This window comes from Toxorhynchites rutilus, chromosome 3 (assembly GCF_029784135.1).
Source record: "Toxorhynchites rutilus septentrionalis strain SRP chromosome 3, ASM2978413v1, whole genome shotgun sequence".
Taxonomy (NCBI): domain Eukaryota; kingdom Metazoa; phylum Arthropoda; class Insecta; order Diptera; family Culicidae; genus Toxorhynchites; species Toxorhynchites rutilus.
This window is the reverse complement of record NC_073746.1, coordinates 252,384,304-252,403,370: the sequence shown is the minus strand read 5'-3', so window position 1 is coordinate 252,403,370 and position 19,067 is coordinate 252,384,304. Positions and strand designations below refer to the sequence as shown.

Sequence of the window (19,067 nt, the reverse complement as noted above, 5' to 3'; positions counted from 1 at the left end):
TGAACTAAACATCATTTCAGCTGCCGAGGCTAGAGGCATCAACCCACCAGTTATGCTGGAAACACGAGCTGGAATTGATGCTGCTCGTCAGGGCGAAAAGGGCTGTCGGTTTGGGTCGGCAAGCGGTGATCAGACGAGCTGTGTACCCACACGCACTTTTTTCCTGCTCAAAGCATTCAACTTCATTTGGTTTGAAGTTTCTATTTTTGTTTTTGATGCCAAGCTTACGCTTGGTTTGCGACAGTTGATGTGTCGGAATTCGATACAGTGGTTACATTCGCTGATTGACTGCACTCAGATATGATAATGGAAGCCTTCATCTCAAATTACGAGCATCAAAATCGATTCTGGTCTATCTCTATCAGAACGGAACTAAACATAGATGACACATCTCTGCCTTGTCGCGTCATTTGCTGTGGGCTTCAAACATGCCTTCACAGTTTGAACTGTGTTATTAAAAAATATTAGAATCATTTAAGGACAAACAAGAAATAATCAATAACTCATAGTTGAGATATCTCTGAGTATAAATCTCTATCAGCTCCTGAAGATTGCGGATCAACACTTAAACTGTTTTCATTTCATATTTTTTTGCCTTGCCTTTTGATTTTTTGTCATACTTTTCTCTATCGTAATCTTCTTTTTTCTATTTATTTGTTTATTTTTTACTATAGCATAATTTAGGATTAAGGAAAAATTTTAATGAGCTTTTTTGTTAACAATAATTAACCCTCTACAACCAACCCCGCCTTTGGACGAGCTTCACGGATTTTCTTTTCAAATTATTCAGACATTATTTTCAATTTCACTCCCACTAGACCGTTTTTAGAATATTTTCATCTATCACACATACACATTGGTTTTATGCTGGCAGCTTTCTACTAGGAGTATTTCATGTTAAGAGTCGGAAATTCCAGAAGCGGAATGGGGTTTTTTTTAGACAAATAAAAAAATTGGGTCTTAGAGGGTTAATTATAGGGATACTTTAATTTGACAGACGACGTGTTGAAAATGGATTTAGAAGTTGTAAGATAATTTGTTATTTATGTAAGCTCAAAAATGCATGATTTTCTCGCCATTCGTCTTTTTTGGCAGATGCAACACATTCATCAGTAGTGTAAAGACCCCCCGAAGTACAACCACAAAAGTACAAACATCAACAATGCCTAGACCACGCTAACGAGATTAGTCATAGGGCAAAGTGGTCGGATGCAATGCAAGTGACATGTTTCCTTTAGGCAAGAGATTTATTGCTCAGACAGTGCTAATGAGTTTCACGGGTTTATGTCTCCCCCCTTACATTGCACTTAGAGGGTAAAAAAAAACTGCTATAAAACAGAAGCTGAGAAAATAAACAACTGGATACATAGTTGAGATTTTCGCAGTGAACGGAAGCGGGTCGCTTCGACGCAAAAAAGCAAACATTGTCGGCAAAATGAGTTGGCATAATGTGGGCATCAGTTTTCTGAAAGCAGAAGAGAATTTGGCGATCCTTCAAATTATACCTTGATGAAATGAATATTCCACCAACGTAATCAATCAATGACAACATTAAGAACATTATCATTACACTGACAAACTGACAGTGAACTTCTAGTTCAGGGAAACAATGGTAACGAGAAAAAGTTTTAAACTGTTGGAATGATATGACACCCAAATCTCTCTTGAACAGATATCGAGCAAACCAAGACTCATACTCTATACAGGAATTTTTTTTTCGTTTCATCTTCAAACTAAATTTCACTATTTGTATAGGCTATACTATCGCCCGTATAATAATGTATGTAATACAGAATGGCGTAAGAAACCATCCCGCCGGGCTGACTTATTAGTTTAATCACCGCTGGTTTGCTAGGTGCGCGATTCCGTTTCCGCAGGCTCCATTTTAGGCTAATAGCAATGCTGCCATGCCACATAGAACAACCGGGCTTCGTCGAGCTCTCACCATGAACTTCACTCTAGCCGCTCGACAATCGCCGCCAATGTCAAGAGCACTGCGCGCCGACTGCTACAGGCACATGACACACGAGAGCTGTCATGGAGGCACACACGCTGTGAAATGACCTCTCCTCGGCCGTTCAGCTAATCACCTGCGTGTTGCAATCGATGCTGCGTAGTATTCACACAAAGGGAATTTAAACCAATTTAGAGTACTCATTTCGCTTAATTTTTCCGAAAAATTCTTTAGACTGAAAGATGAGGCCAGCACATTTCTCCTCATTATAAAGGTTGAGCACGAAAACGATTTGAGAGTTTCTGAGGCCGTAGGCATTTCAAAAGAACGAGTGAGATACATTTTGGACAAGAAAATGCTATTCGCGGGATGGGTGCCGCGTTTGCTGACCGTCGACCAAAAACAGCGGCGCGTTGATGATTCAACAGCCGGTTTGGCGTTGTTGAAGCGTAATCGAGTGAACTTCTTTCGACGTTTTGTGACAATGGATGGAACATGGATCCATTACCACATTCCTGAGTCCAATAGGCAGTCGAGCAATTCCAAATGAAATCGACAAATGACAAAACATGAGTATTTTTTGACGTAGGACTACGTCTTTCATTTCTATACTAGGGTTAAGTTCAAAGTTTCGAAAACGAAAGCGCTACGCCGAAGAACGAGATTTTGAACGTTAATAGCTCCTCAACAGCTGAACGAAATGGTATGATAGACACTTCATTCGAAAGATAAAATGTCTACGTGTTCTATGCTTGTTACTTTTTGATCCAAAAACTTGTTTCAATAAGCCTAAAATTGCTTTCAAAACAGGCTATTGAAATCACACCAATCTTTATATAATCGAGTGCCGCTCGGGAATCAACTCAGATACGATTGCGCAACGATTGAGGTACGATCGCTGGAATGGATGGATGTTTCCTTAACCCCCATGGAGCCTGTGGAAATCGGCATGGCAAATTAGATGCAAGCTGCGGATGCTTTTGTACTCGCTTGCGTTTCTGGAAATTGGCATATTTCCCTAACACAGATTTCAAAACGATGGAGCCTGAGGAAATCGACATTGCAAAATTGATGCAAGCTGCGGGTACTTTTGTACTCGTTTGCGTTTCTGGAAATCGGAATGTTTCTCTAACACAGACTTCAAAACCTTGGAGCCTGTGGAAATCGGCATAGAAATTTAGATGCAAGCAGTGGGCACTTCCGTACTCGTTTGCGTTTTTTGCAAATCGGAATGTAACCTTAACACAGACTTCAAAACCATGAAGCCTGGGGAAAGTTGCAAACTACGATCACGGGTATTACTTGATTCGAGTCTTACCCACTAACGTTTTCTTCTTTTTACCTCTCATTTCAGACGTCATATTTCCCGTCATATCTGCGCTGTGGTGCTATTTACGTGCGAGTGTGAAAAGTGCTACAATAGCTTTTCTTAAAGCTGTTTTTATTTAGTGAAATTTGAAATAAGTGAAGGAAATTAGAAAAGAATAAGAAAGAATAGGTGGAAAACAAAAACAAGAAAGAAATAATTGGTTAATCCAGTAAGATTGAGTGCTAGTGGTTGGCCTTTCTGAGGCCAGATAGTCTTTTTTATCAGGTTTTCAGTGCTTTCGTGGTGAGTTATTGGTGATCCAAATTAAACACCTATCTCTAACCGACAAGTAAGTTAAAAACCGAAATTTCTTCCCTTTTTTGTTTTTATTCTAAATAAAACATATATAAGTATATCTAACCCGGTGGGTTAATTAATTTAACCGTCATTATGGCGGCTAAGAGCAGTGGTGGTACTTTTCCACCTGATATAAACAAGAAACGCAACTATAATTATACTTTGCCAAGATGGATGAATCCAGACGGCGAGCAAGCACACTACCTCTTGCTCCAAGCAGAGGAAGGTTGCAACCTCCCTAAAAACCCATTCATTATTGGTAAAACAATAGAAGAGGCGGTTAAAGGTGAAATTGACAATGCTTTCACTGAAAATAACCGTTCACGTTACGTGTTGAAGGTGAGAAAGCCTGAGCATGTTGAAATTCTTCTAACTCTGAATGAATTGATCGATGGGACAAAAATAAATATAAACTATCATCCAACACGAAACTTTTCAAAATGTGTTGTTTCATACTGGGAAGCCATCGAGTTATCGATAGATGAGCTTATGGTTTGCCTTAGCGAACAGAATGTGACAAAAATCCATAGAATGTCAAAGAAAAATAAAGATGGTATTGTAACAACTCTGCCTACTTTGATTCTGACAGTTTTGGGCACTGTTCCCCCTCGATTTATCAATTTTGGTCCCTTAAGAGTTGCAACCAGACCTTACATACCAGAGCCTATGATTTGCTATAAGTGCTGGAATATCGGACACACAAAATTGCGATGCCCATGAAAAGAACCACTTTGCGGTACTTGTGGCCAAGAACATGCAATCAATACTGAAATTAAATGCAATAAACCACTATTTTGCTTGCGAGGCAAAACAACCGATCATGGTTCATACAACAGAAAGTGTCAGTTTTATCAGGACGAAAAAGAAGTCCAACGGCTTCATTTCATAAAATGACTTACTTTTGAAGAAGCACGCAAAATAGCAAAAGGCGGTAACACCACCTATGCTGGAGTAGCGCAACAAAGGCTATCTCAGAACCAAACTGACAGTGATTTTAAAAAAATTATCGATATTAAGAATCGCGAGATTGAAGATCTCAAAAAACAGTTAGCGAATCTAAATAAAAAAAAATTGATTTGCTGTGTGCTAATGAGTATTTGACTGAAATGGACACAGAAAGAGAACGTGAAAACACTAACACCGAAAACTACACTGAACAAACAGAAGAAAACACCACATACATAAACAAAAAAACACAAAAAAAAATAAACAAATAAACAAAGAACCACTCACAATAGAATACAGCGACACACAAATGGAAACGAATACGGAAATAGACCAATCTTTCAATAAAATGATGGCCAAAAATCCAACAAAAATTAACTTCAAAAATTATACTAATCTAGCCGTCCAATGGAACGTAAGAGGTCTCATAAGTAGACTTATTGACTTGCAACTTTTAATTTCCGAAATAAATCCCACTGTTTTATGCATCCAGGAAACAATGACTCCTGGTAATTTTTGCCCTGATTACATAAGAAATTATGTAACATTCTTCAAAGAAGGTCCTACCCCCTCTTCAAATGGGGTTGCAATTGCAATTAAAACCGGGCCCCCCCATAAACTTTTAAAAATTAACACTGCATTACAAGCAATAGGAATTTTAGTTAAATTCCCAATTGCAGTTACAATTGTTAGCTTATACATCCCACATCATGCTGATTTGGATACACTAAGTAATCAATTGGATCATCTAGTGAATCAACTTCGCCCTCCCTTTATGATTGTGGGTGATTTGAATGCTCACTCTCATGCATGGGGTAGTACACACCTTGATAGAAGAGGAGCGATAATTGAAGATTTCACTTCAGATCACTCCCTTCAAATTTTGAATAATGGTCAACATACCAGATTACACTCTTACAACCGCCATTGATCTGACTATCGCTTCTAGTCAACTTGTTTCGAAGCTATTATGGAATGTCTATGAAGACAACTGTAATAGTGATCACTTCCTCATTATTATTTCCCTTGGCAAATCTTCTCCGGAAGTTCCCACTAGACCGAGATGGAAATTTGAACATGCAGATTGGACTAACTATCAGTTGGATACAAAAAACCGCTTCTTAGTCAGACAGGATTGGACTGCAGAAGACTTTTCTCAGACCATCCTTGAAACTGCACTGCTACACATTCCGAGAACCAGTGGAAATCCTGGAAAAAAGTGCGTCCCTTGATGGACCCCCGAAGTTGGAACTGCTATTAGAAGCAGAAGAAAGGCGTTACGAAAATTAAGGAACACCAACTCAAATAATCCGCTCAAGCCCATTCTGTTGAAGGAATTTCAGAAGGCTCGTAGCGAAGCAGACCTAGCCATATTTGAAGCCAAACAGGACAATTGGGCCAAATTTGTTAAAGATATCAACCCTCAAACGTAATCAAAAGAATTATAGAATAAAATTGGAAGGCTAAATGGCAAAAAGAGAAAAAACCAATATAATCTCCTTATTGACGGTCAATATACTATTGACCATAAAACAATAGCAGAAGCTTTTGGGGAACATTTTGCCTCATCTAACCATAACTACAAAAGTCTTTTCCAAACCAGAAAATCCGAATGTGAAAATGAACTCGTTGACTTCAACTCCGATTATGAGTTTGATTACAACAGGGACTTTTCCATCACTGATCTTGAGTGGGCACTTAGTAGATCTAACAAAGGCTCTGCAGGACCAGACGAGATTAGCTATCCTATGTTGAGAAACCTGACCTCCCTTGAAAAAAAAGTATTATTGAAACTTTATAATGAGGTATGGTCCAGCGGGAATATTCCCAATTGCTGGAAAGAAGGTTTGATAGTTTCACTTCCGAAACCAGACAAAAACCAACATCTTCTAGACAATTTCCGACCTATAACTCCTTTGAGTTGTGTCGGAAAAGTTCTAGAAAGGATAGCGAATCGATGCTCAAAGACCTTTCTAGAGTCTAATAAGCTGCCTGATCCAAGACAGTTCGCTTTTCGCGCAGGAAAATGCACAGAAGATCACCTCGAAGAATTAGAGGCTTTTGTACATGACGTTATAGAGAAAGATCACCACGCAGATGTGGCATCACTTGATCTAAGTTAGGCATTTAATCGAGCATGGAGGTACCCAGTTTTGAAGAGTCTCTTCGACTGGGGGATCCGTGGAAGACTAGGTTTTTATATTAAAAGCTTCCTAGAAAATAGAACCTTTAGAACTATAGTCAACAACACAAAATCTTCTCTAAAAATCCAGGAAATTGGAATTCCCCAGGGCTCGGTTGTATCACCAACCCTCTTCATTATTATTATGCAATCTCTTTTTGCAAAAATTCCAGATAACGTAAAAATCCTTGTTTATGCAGATAATATTGTGCTAGGTTCAGTTAGCGTCGCTGCATCAGCAACAAGGAAAAGACTTCAGAGAGCAATTGATTTCGTTCTAGACTGGGCCCAAAATGTTGGTTTCGAAATATCCCCGGAAGAATCCAAAGTTCTTCATATATGTAATCCCAAAGCTCACTTCAAACTATCCGACCCCAAAATTTTCGAAACACAAATCCCCTCAGTCAAAACTCTTAAAATACTCGGAGCAACATTTGACAAGAAACATAGTTTCATGCCACATGCTCAGGCGATCAAAAAGAAGCTCGAAACAGATTAAATTTATTGAAGGCTATTTCTGGCAACCTAGCTTCCGGACATAGGAAGTCTCTTTTAAGGATAGTAAACACTTGGTTAATTCCAAAAATTCTATATGGGGTAAGCATCTTCAGCCGAGGTGGTGAAAAACCGCTTAAAACGATCGAACCGGTATATAATAAGGCAATAAAGATAGCCATCGGTGCCTTTATTACAAGCCCTACTCTTGCTGTTATGGCAGCTGCCATTCGATCGTCTCGTTACGAAGATTATAACCGATAGAGCTATCCGTTACCTTTCAATCCCTGACCGCGACCATGATGTCCCATTGATATCTCGGGCAAAGGATCGATTCAAAGAACACACGAATCGAGATCTTCCCGATATACGTGTACATTCGACGGTTTTGGAAAGGAATTGGAATGTAAAACCACCGAATGTTAACCTTGATTTACTCAAGGAAGTTCGTGCAGGAGATCTCCAATCTAAAGTAAAAGCCTGTTTCAATCATCTCGTAAAAACAAAATTCCAGATTGAACACCATGTTTACACTGATGGTTCAGTAAGCACTGATGGTGTCGGTTGCGGTATTTTCGAAAACCGATATACTGGTAGCTTCTCGCTTCCTCCCCAATGCACAATTTTTAGCGCAGAAGCTTTTTCGCTTCTAATCGCTACCCAAGAGTGCACACATGATTCTCTTCCTACTGTTATATTTTCTGATTCCGCAAGCTGTCTCCAGGCTCTTCAAAAAGGTACAAACCTTCACCCATGGATTACTCAAATAGAAGAAGCAGAGCTTCCAACAAAAATATCACCTTCTGTTGGGTTCCTGGGCATGCCGGAATTCCCGGAAACATTGCCGCTGACAAATTAGCCGGCAGGGGTAGTACCCAAGAACCCCCTAATATTCCCATTCCACGCTCTGATGCGAAACTTTGGGTAAAACATCAGATCCGCCAAAGTTGGGACATAGCCTGGAGAAACAGTAGAACAACTTTTCTTCAAGGAATTAAAAACACCACTCTTCCATGGCATGACAGAAATAACAGTTAGGAAAGACGGCTTCTTACCCGTCTTCGAATCGGCCACACCAAAGTCACTCATACTCATATACTTCAAAGGAAAGAAAAACCTCAATGCTCATGCAGTGAGACCCACATTTCTGTAAGTCACTTACTACTGGATTGCCAACATACAAAGGACGCTAGAATTAAAAATAATATAGGTCAGAACTTAAGAGATATTTTAAGTAACGTTGAAATACAGGAAAATAATTTAATAGAATTTTTAAAAGAAACTGAACTTTACAAGAAAATATAAATACATTTTACACTCGAAATAATAAGAATAGGAACAAATAGAATACCGGAGACGAATGAATCGTAAGATTTAAAGTCTCCGTAAACAAAGGAAAAGAAGAAGAAGAAACTACGAGTACTTTTGTACTCGCTTGCATTTTTGCAAATCGGAATGTGTTTTCCCAATACAGATTCCGAAACCAAGACGTTGGGAGAATCGGCATTGCAGATACATCCAAGTCGGCAATACTTTTATACCCCAAACATTTTGAAACTCCAGAATTCATTTTGCTACCACGGTCTACAAAAGCGGGTACAAATGCAACGCTTTGGCTCGATTATTCAAGACTGCATTGGAAGATACCCCTTCATGTCGCCAGCTCACTGAACTTCTACGCATACCGTTTGATGATTAGGCAACATGTTGATAATTATTTGCTGCGATAACTACTACTATAATGCATGAAATGATTTAAATTGAGATTTGTTTGCAATTGAATTCGTAAACAGTTTCATTTATTCACAATTGTAATCAATAATTTAATCAATACACAAAAGATAGCACTGCGCCGCGGTGATATCGTACCCGAAAAGGATCATCCGAGGTGGGATTATTGCTAATTGAAGAAATACAATTGATTACTAAGCCAACGTCATTCCTACGTCAACCTTGCGGTTATATCATAGGTATAACCCATCCATAGTTTTTCGAATGAAAGTTTGTATTCCGTTTGGGTTGGAGGAAATATGAGTTTTCCACAGCATTTGGGAGCTTTTTGAGGCAAGTGTAACTTTTGAAAAGGGTGTATCCATCTCTTTGATAATTGCTCTTTTGCTCTTCCCACCACACCCTAGTGTTCAACTGCACCAGTGCAAGCCAGAAAAACGACTTTTGTCGATAGAATTTCTGACCCAACGGGAATCGAACCCGAACCCCCACGCTAACCACTAGGCCATGGGGATCTCACCTCATGAGCGAGACGAAAGTAACTAAAGAGGTTTGATATCCTTCCTGGAACCAGAACGGCAGGAGAAATCGTCGACGGTAGAATTAAGAAAAATCTTCATATATTAGGCTGTCAAAAAAGTCCTGCGGTATTTCCGCGAAGTGTCGTTGTAAGCGAGTAATTCTAGTTGTATTCATTGTATCGAGTCATACTATAGCTTGTTGGAAAGGTATTTTTGCGCGCTATAATATAGTCCTTGACAGTGTTTTGTTTGGTTAAGTCGTTCGTGAGTTATAGTGTCGCAAGTATGGAGCAAAATAAAGAGAAAATCCGACATATTTTACAGTACTACTATGACAAAGGCAAAAATGCATCTCAAGCTGCCAATAAAATTTGTGCAGTTTATGGACCCGATACAGTTTCCATTTCCACCGCACAACGATGGTTTCAACGTTTTCGTTCTGGTGTGGAGGTCGTCGAAGATACGCCACGCTCCGGAAGGACTGTCGTCGAAAATTGCGACAAAATCGCTGAATTAGCCGAGAAAGACAGGCATAGTAGCAGCCGTAGCATCGGCCAAGAGCTGGGGATAAGTCATCAAACCGTTATTAACCATTTGAAGAAGCTTGGATTCACAAAGGAGCTCGATGTATGGGTGCCACACACGTTGACGCAAAAAAACATCTTTGACCGTATCGACGCATGTGAATCGCTGCTGAATCGCAACAAAACCGACCCGTTTCTGAAGCGGATGGTGACTGGCGATGAAAAGTGGGTCACTTACGACAACGTGAAGCGCAAACGGTCATGGTCGAAGCCCGCTGAAGCGGCTCAGACGGTGGCCAAGCCCTCATTAACGGCCAGGAAGGTTCTTCTGTGTGTTTGGTGGGATTATCAAGGAATAATCTATTATGAGCTGCTTCCCTATTGCCAAACGCTCAATTCGGACCTGTACTGCCAACAACCGGACCGCTTGAAGGTAGCACTCATGAAGAAGAGGTCATCTTTGATAAACAGAGGCCGCATTGTCTTCCATCAGGACAACGCCAGGCCACACACTTCTTTGGTGACGCGCCAGTAGCTCCGGGAGCTCGGATGGGAGGTTCTTTTGCATCAGCCGTATAGTTCGGACCTTGCACCAAGTGACTACCACCTGTTTTTGTCCATGGCGAACTAGCTAGGTAGTCAGAAGTTAGCCACAAAAGAGGCCTGTGAAAATTGGCTATCCGAGTTTTTTGCCAATAAGGAAGCGAGCTTCTATAACATGGGTATTATGAAGTTGGCATCTCGTTGGGAACAAGTCATCGAACAAAACGGCGCATATTTGACTTAAAACAGTTGATTGTAACTAATTTTATGAACAAATGAAAATTTAAAAAAAATACCGCAGGACTTTTTTGACAGCCTAATATAAACATTTCCATCGCACTTTTAAGTGGATTGACACAATTTTCGTAACTCAAATAATCATTCAAGACACTTACATGTTGTCAAATTATCTTGAAATTATTGAGAAATTGATTTCTAAACAAAATTCTTAATAGAAAGTAATATTCACTACTTTGATCCATTGTCACCCTCTCTAAGGGGTCAACTTTCATTTAATCACAGTTCAGTGCAAATTAGTGTTATTCAACAATTCCCTGAACACTCGTAAGTTTATCATTAGAGAACATATTTACGTAATCAGAATTATGTTTAACTCTGATTTATGATAGTCATTCAACAAAAAGATCGAAAACTACCATTTTTGACCCATTCTCACCCCAACGACGGTAATTTTAAATTTAAAGTAAATTGATAGATCTACGATCTTTACGACTGTTTTCTATCAGGCTATTCGATCCTTTGTTTCATCTCATGTTTCAAGTAACTATTTCGGTTGAAGTTACCAAGAACATTTGCTCTAGAGCGAGACCCACTCAAAGTCAACAAACTTACGTTCAGTAACTTCAGTAATCAGCCACCATGGTTCTCTCACTGTTTTCGCGTTCTAATCTATTATAAATTATATAATAAAAATACGGTCCAATAAGCTTAGTTAATTTGTTGTGTCTTAGCCTCCGATCATTTTGCATGCTATTGCATGCAGCATCCATGAGTTAGTTAAAATGATTTTCGTTGTTGTTGTGACACCACATCAAATCAGTGTTGCCACATTTAAATCTGTACCAGAGGTATTAAAATCATTTTCATCTGTTCTTTTTTCCAAAAATCTGTACCAAAAGTCTGTACCATCGAAAATATTCGTTGTAGAGAAAAAAATAATCTATTAGCATGAAAAAATACTCATTTATTTATTACAAATACTACATTTACATTTGCAAATCATTCGTGTGTTTGATGATGCTTATACGTCGTTTTTCTTAATCTAGATTTCATACTATCATTTATTAAAATTTTCGAGCTGCCACCACGATGTTTGATCAAATCTTTTGATCTCAAAATAGCGTTCATCGTATCGTTGCTGAGCCGATTTCGAAGCATATTTTTTGTTCTTATTATATTCTGAAATAAATCACTCGACAGTTGCCGAGGAGTGAGGCGTAGTGAGAACTTTACAAACAAGACATCGAAGCACCGAAAGGCGAACGAACCGTCAATTCTTTTTATCCATCCATTTTTCCAAACACCAATCCTGCACATGATCGTTTTCTGGGATTTAACATTGCCGTAGACTTAAGCGTCGAATCATCAAAATCGAATCTTTATCTCATATTGTCTGATTAGATCCACGAAAAAACTGCGACAAATATCATTTCGCTGTCCATTTTTTTTGATAATTTCTTTTGCTTCTGTTCCAACCTAGAATTCTTGTCGCTTTTCAAGTGATCTTCATATTTAATAGCATTGGACATTAGAACAACGTAAGATTCCTCGCAGATATTAGTGAAAATGATCAAATAAAAATCATTCAGCTCTTCATGTAGCATCGTGAATTCAGGTTTTCCAACCAGCAACAAACAATTCAATCTGATGATCTGGGGTTGATCCGCCCGACGCGGATCCTTTCAGACGATCCTTGTAAGGAACTTCGTCCTTATGCAACTGATCAATCGTCGCATTGTAAATGCTTTTATGATCAGCAGCACCAAGCGATACTGCGGCGTAAAAGTCGTCATGTACCTCAATGTTGCTTTGTTCAAATGTTAGAAATTTCACAAATGAAAAAAAAACTGTACCCATCTGTACTTTTTGACGAAAATCTGTACTCTGTACCGTACAGAATCTCTACTAAAAATAACGAAAAAATATGTACCATTCCAGATAAATCTGTACGTGTGGCAACACTGCTCGTACACTCATGTTTCGTCATTTTTAAAGAAAATTGAGCTCTTTTGGTACTAGTCGTGCTGTTACATTTCTCATGCCCGAAACATCAGCCAAAATATGACGAACGGTCACGTAAAATATTTAATTCACGCGCTAGCTTTTTCATACTTCAATAACGATTATCATCCGAGCACCATTCCTTCTATTTTGTCGATGTAGTTGAAGAGGTGGATGATGGTCCTTGACGTGGCAAATTGTTCATCTCTTTTCGGTCGTCTTCGAATGCCTTATATCATTCATATACCCGTGTTTTCGACATAGTTGAGTCACCAAATGTATTCTTCAACCTGTTACATTGAATGGGAAACGCATTTTTTAACTCAATCAAGATTTTCGTGTCCGAATGTTTACATGTCCAACCTATACTAGAGCACACACCACAGGGGGTCAACGTAAAATACTATCATGTTTGGGGCTAGAATATCGACACTACGATTTACAAGCAGGTTTTAGTAGCAGCTCAAAATGTAATTTATTATTCTAATAAATCTGATTTCCAACTCTGACTTACATTTGATAGGTTTTTTTCCATGTACCCGTGTGGCAAAGGTTATAATTGATTCCGATTTTCCGTATACAACTTAGGTCACCTTCTAATCAGATAATTTTGAATTGAAAATAAATTGGTAGATCTACGCTACTATATACGATCTACGACTGTTTTCATTACGCTTAAATTAGCACAAACCAAATTCATAATCCATCAGGCTATTCAATCTTATGTTTCTCGTAACTTTTTCGGTTGAAGTTACTAAGAACATTTCCTATAGAGCGAGATTCACTCATATTCAACGAACTTACGTTCAGTCTTGGATTGGGTGATCTTTTCAAAAAGATCGAACTTGTCGGGAATACAAATTTCATATTTCTATTCAAACATCAAAAGCATTTTTTTTGTTCCTCAGCATGAAGGCCATAATGCATTAATCTTGTGCCATCAGGCAGTCGTTTTATTAGATAAATTAATTGGAAAAGCATTATTAGAAATTCAACAACCGCTAAAACCCAAACCAAACCTTTCACCTGTAATTGATGTCATCATCAGATTAATGATCATATGCGCAACTGGTTATACAGTGGTAGACATTCGTTTAGACCTCCGTCCAGCTCAACTTCCCAATCGGGATTTATAAAGTTGTCTGACCTTTTGGATCAAATCTTCAAGTGTTTTAATGTTTCCGACTCCATCAGAACCATTGTCATCTCAATGCTTCCAGTATTGAAGACAATTTTGCAACAATTGATGCAAACATGGCCCCTCCTTGCAATGATTATCTCTCTTGATGTCTAATTTAAATAGAGAGGTCGGAGATATCACTGTTTTACAGTGGAATTGTCGTAGTCTTATCTCTAAATTGTATACATTCAAATTTCTAATTCATAAAGTCAATTGTGATGTTTTTGCACTGTCCGAAACCTGGCTCTCTTCTCAAAATGATCTCTCTTTCCACGATTTTAATATAATACGCTTGGACCGCGATGACAGATACGGAGGGGTACTATTGGGGATCAATAAGTGTCACTCTTTTTTTAGAATTCAGACCTTCCACCTATTGGAGGGATCGAAGCTGTTGCCTGTCATGCAAACATCAGAGGCAAAAACCTTTGTATAGTCAGCTTGTATTGGCCTCCGAGATCTGCGGTTAGCCGCAAGCAACTTGTTGACATGTGCTCACTCCTTCCTGAGCCACGATTGATCTTGGGAGACTTCAACTCTCACGGAACTGCCTGGGGGAACAGTACGACGACAATCGTTCATCGTTGATATATGACCTTTGTAACAGCTTCAAAATGACCGTTTTGAACACTGGGGAAACAACACGTGTACCTAAACCTCCTGCTAACCCAAGTGCTCTTGACCTCTCGCTTTGCTCGAATTCACTATCGTTAGATTGCAAGTGGAATATAATCCAGGATCCCAACGGTAGTGATCACTTGCCAATCGAAATTTCCATCACCATTGGGTCGAATTCTTCTGAATCTATAAACATGGCATATGACCTCACAAGACACATTGACTGGAAAAAATATGCGGACGCGATTACTCTAGCCATCAATTCCAGAGATGGTTTACCTCCATTGGAGGAGTATAACTTCCTTTCTCGTTTGATCTATGACAGCGCGGTTCGCGCTCAAACGAAACCCATCCCAGGTTCCACTATTCGTCGAAGGCCTCCCAATCCATGGTGGGATAGCCAATGTTCCAAGCTTTATCAGGATAAATCGAATGCATTTATAGCTTTTCGGAAAAGTGGAACCATTGAGAATTTTCAAACGTATTTATCCCTTGAAAATCAATTTAAAAACTTGATCAAAGGGAAAAAACGTGCTTATTGGCGAAATTTCGTGGGAGGTCTGTCACGAGAAACGTCAATGAAAAAATTATGGAAAGTGGCTCGAAACATGAGAAATCGCTCTTCAACGAATGAAAGCGAGGAATATTCACATCGATGGATTTTAAATTTTGCACGGAAGGTATGTCCCGATTCCGTTCCTGTACAAAAAATTGTTCGAGATATTTCACAAGATAGGTGCGATCTTGATTCCGAGTTTTCGATGGTAGAATTCTTTCTTGCTCTCCTTTCATGTAACAATTCTGCGCCGGGATCGGATAGAATTAAGTTCAACTTGCTGAAAAACCTCCCTGATGTGGCGAAACATCGCTTGTTGAATTTATTCAATCGGTTTATGGAGCATAATATTGTTCCAGATGATTGGAGACAAGTACGAGTTATAGCTATTCAAAAACCCGGAAAGCCCGCGTCCGACTTCAATTCGTACCGCCCAATAGCAATGCTGTCTTGTATACGGAAATTGTTGGAGAAAATGATCTTGTTTCGCCTTGATCGTTGGGTTGAAACGAATGGCTTACTCTCAGATACACAATATGGGTTCCGCAGGGGCAAGGGGACGAATGATTGTCTTGCGTTGCTTTCTTCAGAAATTCAAATGGCTTACGCCGGAAAAAAACAAATGGCTTCAGTATTCTTGGACATAAAGGGGGCCTTTGATTCTGTTTCAATAGAGGTTTTGTCAGACAAATTACACTTTCGGGGTCTGCCGCCTCTATTGAATAATATGTTATATAACTTGCTTTGTGAGAAACATTTGAACTTTTCTCACGGAGATTCGGCAGTAAGTCGGTTCTCTTACATGGGCCTCCCCCAGGGCTCATGTTTAAGCCCCCTTTTGTACAACTTCTATGTAAGCGACATCGACAATTGCCTTACACAAAATTGCAGCCTAAGACAACTTGCAGATGATGGAGTGGTGTCTGTCGTAGGATCAAACGAATCCGACCTGCAAGAACCCTTACAAGATACCTTGAACAATTTTTCAACCTGGGCCATTGGGCTAGGGATCGAATTCTCCACGGAGAAAACAGAGATGGTGGTTTTTTCTAGGAAGCATAGACCAGCAAAACCAAAGCTTCAACTTTTGGGTAAACCGATCACTCATGCTATGTCATTCAAGTATCTTGGGGTATGGTTCGACTCCAAATGTACTTGGGGGGCCCATATTAGGTATCTGAGTAAAAAATGTCAACAAAAAATAAACTTTCTCCGTACAATTACCGGCACCTGGTGGGGAGCCCATCCCGAAGATCTTATAATGTTGTATCGAACAACTATTCTCTCAGTGATGGAGTATGGCAGTTTCTGTTTTCAATCAGCTGCCAAAACACACCTCATTAAACTCGAGCGAATTCAGTATCTTTGTCTCCGTATTGCATTGGGATGTATGCCCTCAACGCATACCATGAGTCTCGAGGTTTTGGCAGGCCTACTCCCACTAAAAGATCGCTTCAATTTATTATCTCTTCGGTTCCTCATCCGGTGTAAGGTTATGAACCCATTGGTGATCGGAAATTTTGAGCAGCTGATCGAGCAAAATTTTCATTCTGGATTCATGAGCTCATATCATGAATTCGTCTCCATGCAGGTTGATCCTTCTTCGTATATTCCCAACCGTGTTTGTTTTCCTGACTACATCAATTCCTCTGTACATTTTGATCTGTCCATGAAGCAGGATATCCATGGAATTCCAGATTATCATCGATCGGGGATTGTTCCTACGACTTTCGAAGCAAAGTATGGGCGTGTCAATTGTGATAATATGTACTTTACTGATGGGTCCTCTATGAATGAGTCCACAGGATTCGGAGTGTTCAACAATTTTTTTAGCACCTCACACAGTCTTCAGAATCCTTGCTCAGTGTATATTGCTGAATTGGCAGCAATACACTGGGCGCTGGACAGCGTCGCCTCACGACCTGTTGAACACTATTACATTGTAACGGATAGTCTGAGCTCTGTCGAAGCTATCCGTTCAGTGAGGCCGGAAAAGCACTCGCCGTACTTCCTTGAGAGAATACGAGAAATTTTGAGTGCTTTTACCAGACGCTGTTATGTCATTACCTTTGTCTGGGTCCCTTCACATTGCTCAATTCCGGGTAATGAGAGGGCTGACTCATTAGCAAAGGTAGGTGCAATTGAAGGCGAAATTTATCAGCGTCAAATCGCCTTCAATGAGTTTTATTCTTTAGTTCGTAAAAATACCATCGTTAACTGGCAACGCAAATGGAACGAAGATGAATTGGGCCGGTGGCTCCACTCAATTATCCCTAAGGTTAGCCTCAAACCATGGTTCAAAAGTCTGGACTTGAGTCGGGACTTTATTCGCACCTTCTCCCGACTCATGTCCAATCACTGTTCGTTAAACGCGCTACTCTTTCGTTTTGATCTTGCCGACAGCAATATCTGTGCCTGCGGCCAAGGTTACCACGACGTCGAACACGTTGTTTGGTCGTGCGAGGAGTATCTTGTTGCCAGATCGAATTTAGAAAACTCTCTTCGGGCTAGAGGAAGGCAGCCCAATGTGCCGGTGAGAGATGTGTTGGCTGGTTTAGACCTTGATTACATGTCCCAAATATATGTCTTCCTAAAAGTTATCGATCTTCGTGTCTGATTATCCTTATATCCTTATATTCTCTTTTCCTTTTTCTTCGCGAGAAATCAAATCCCTTCTTATTAACAATAGAATAAGGTGAAATGTAAAAACATATTAGATATAAGATAGGCTTAAGAATTGAGTGTAATGAATGTGAGCGTGAATGTGAGAGTGAACATTGTCAACATATCCTTTTATCCCTTCCTTTTCCTGAAGAAAATATGTCACCCTTCTAAACTCGAGTAGACAGCGAGTAATCGGTTTTCTACACCATTAACATTAGAATTAAGGAAAAATGTTTATATATACTTGTAACAATACAGTCAGGAGTTTGGCTCCTTTAAACTTATGTAACTGAGCCTGTAAAAATAAACGATTTAATAATAAAAAAAAATCGTTTAGACGCACCCTATTTTTCCTCAATATTTTTAAAAATGAGTCAATTCTTTGTACAGTTTTGTTCATAAAAGACGATTATTGTTTATTTTCACCGAATTCTAAAAAAAAGTATAAATTCACTTTTTGTTTTCTAAGTAATTCAAATATGTGGAATCAGGGTGGACATTCGTTTAGCCGCATCCTAAAATTTCAAAAGAAAATTTGTGCGGCAAATTTCGAGTCCAATCGGTAGCTAATACTTAGTATGTCCATCTCTATTTCGGATCACTTTGAAAACTCGATTTGGCATCGAATCAGACAGCTTTTAAAGTGTTGCCATATTGATTATAGCCCAACACTCCTGAATTACTGCCTTGAGACTCGAAATGTTGTCAAATTGTCATCCGTTTGCATAGACCATTTCGGCCAAGATTCTCCATAGGTTCTCTATGGGATTGCAATCGACTGCCAGCAGGTCATTCAAGAAGCGGAATGTCCTTCTCGGCAAACCATGCCTTCGATTGCTTGGAAACCTGTATCTATGCATAATCCTGGAAAAGATGGAAAAGATCGATCTTCTAAGAATCGATCCGAGATCGCCCAATCCTAGTTCAGTCAGTAATCAGCCACCCATTCATCTGGTTCTCTCACTGTTTTTTGCTTCCTAATCTATAAGAATACGGCCCAATAAGCTTAGTTACTAAGTTGTGTTGCATGAAGCATCCGTTTGTTTATGTTAAAGAGATAGTAAAAATGAATGTTGTTGTGACATCACACCAAATTAAGTTTTGTTCTATTAATTGAACTTGTCCAGGAACCAGAACCAGGATCAACTTGCACAAATATCATACTTTTTGGAGATAAACGTCAAATTTTTAAAGCTATTTACTTTTAACTTCGAGAATTTTTAGAACGAACGAAAACATTAAAAAAA

At 39.3% G+C, this 19,067-nt stretch overlaps 1 protein-coding gene across 3 annotated transcripts in view; it reads right to left on the bottom strand.

Annotated features, from left to right (window-relative positions):
* Positions 1 to 19,067, bottom strand: part of LOC129777200 (neuropeptide SIFamide receptor) — a 310,914-nt gene that overhangs the window by 132,843 nt on the left and 159,004 nt on the right. The window lies entirely within an intron of this gene.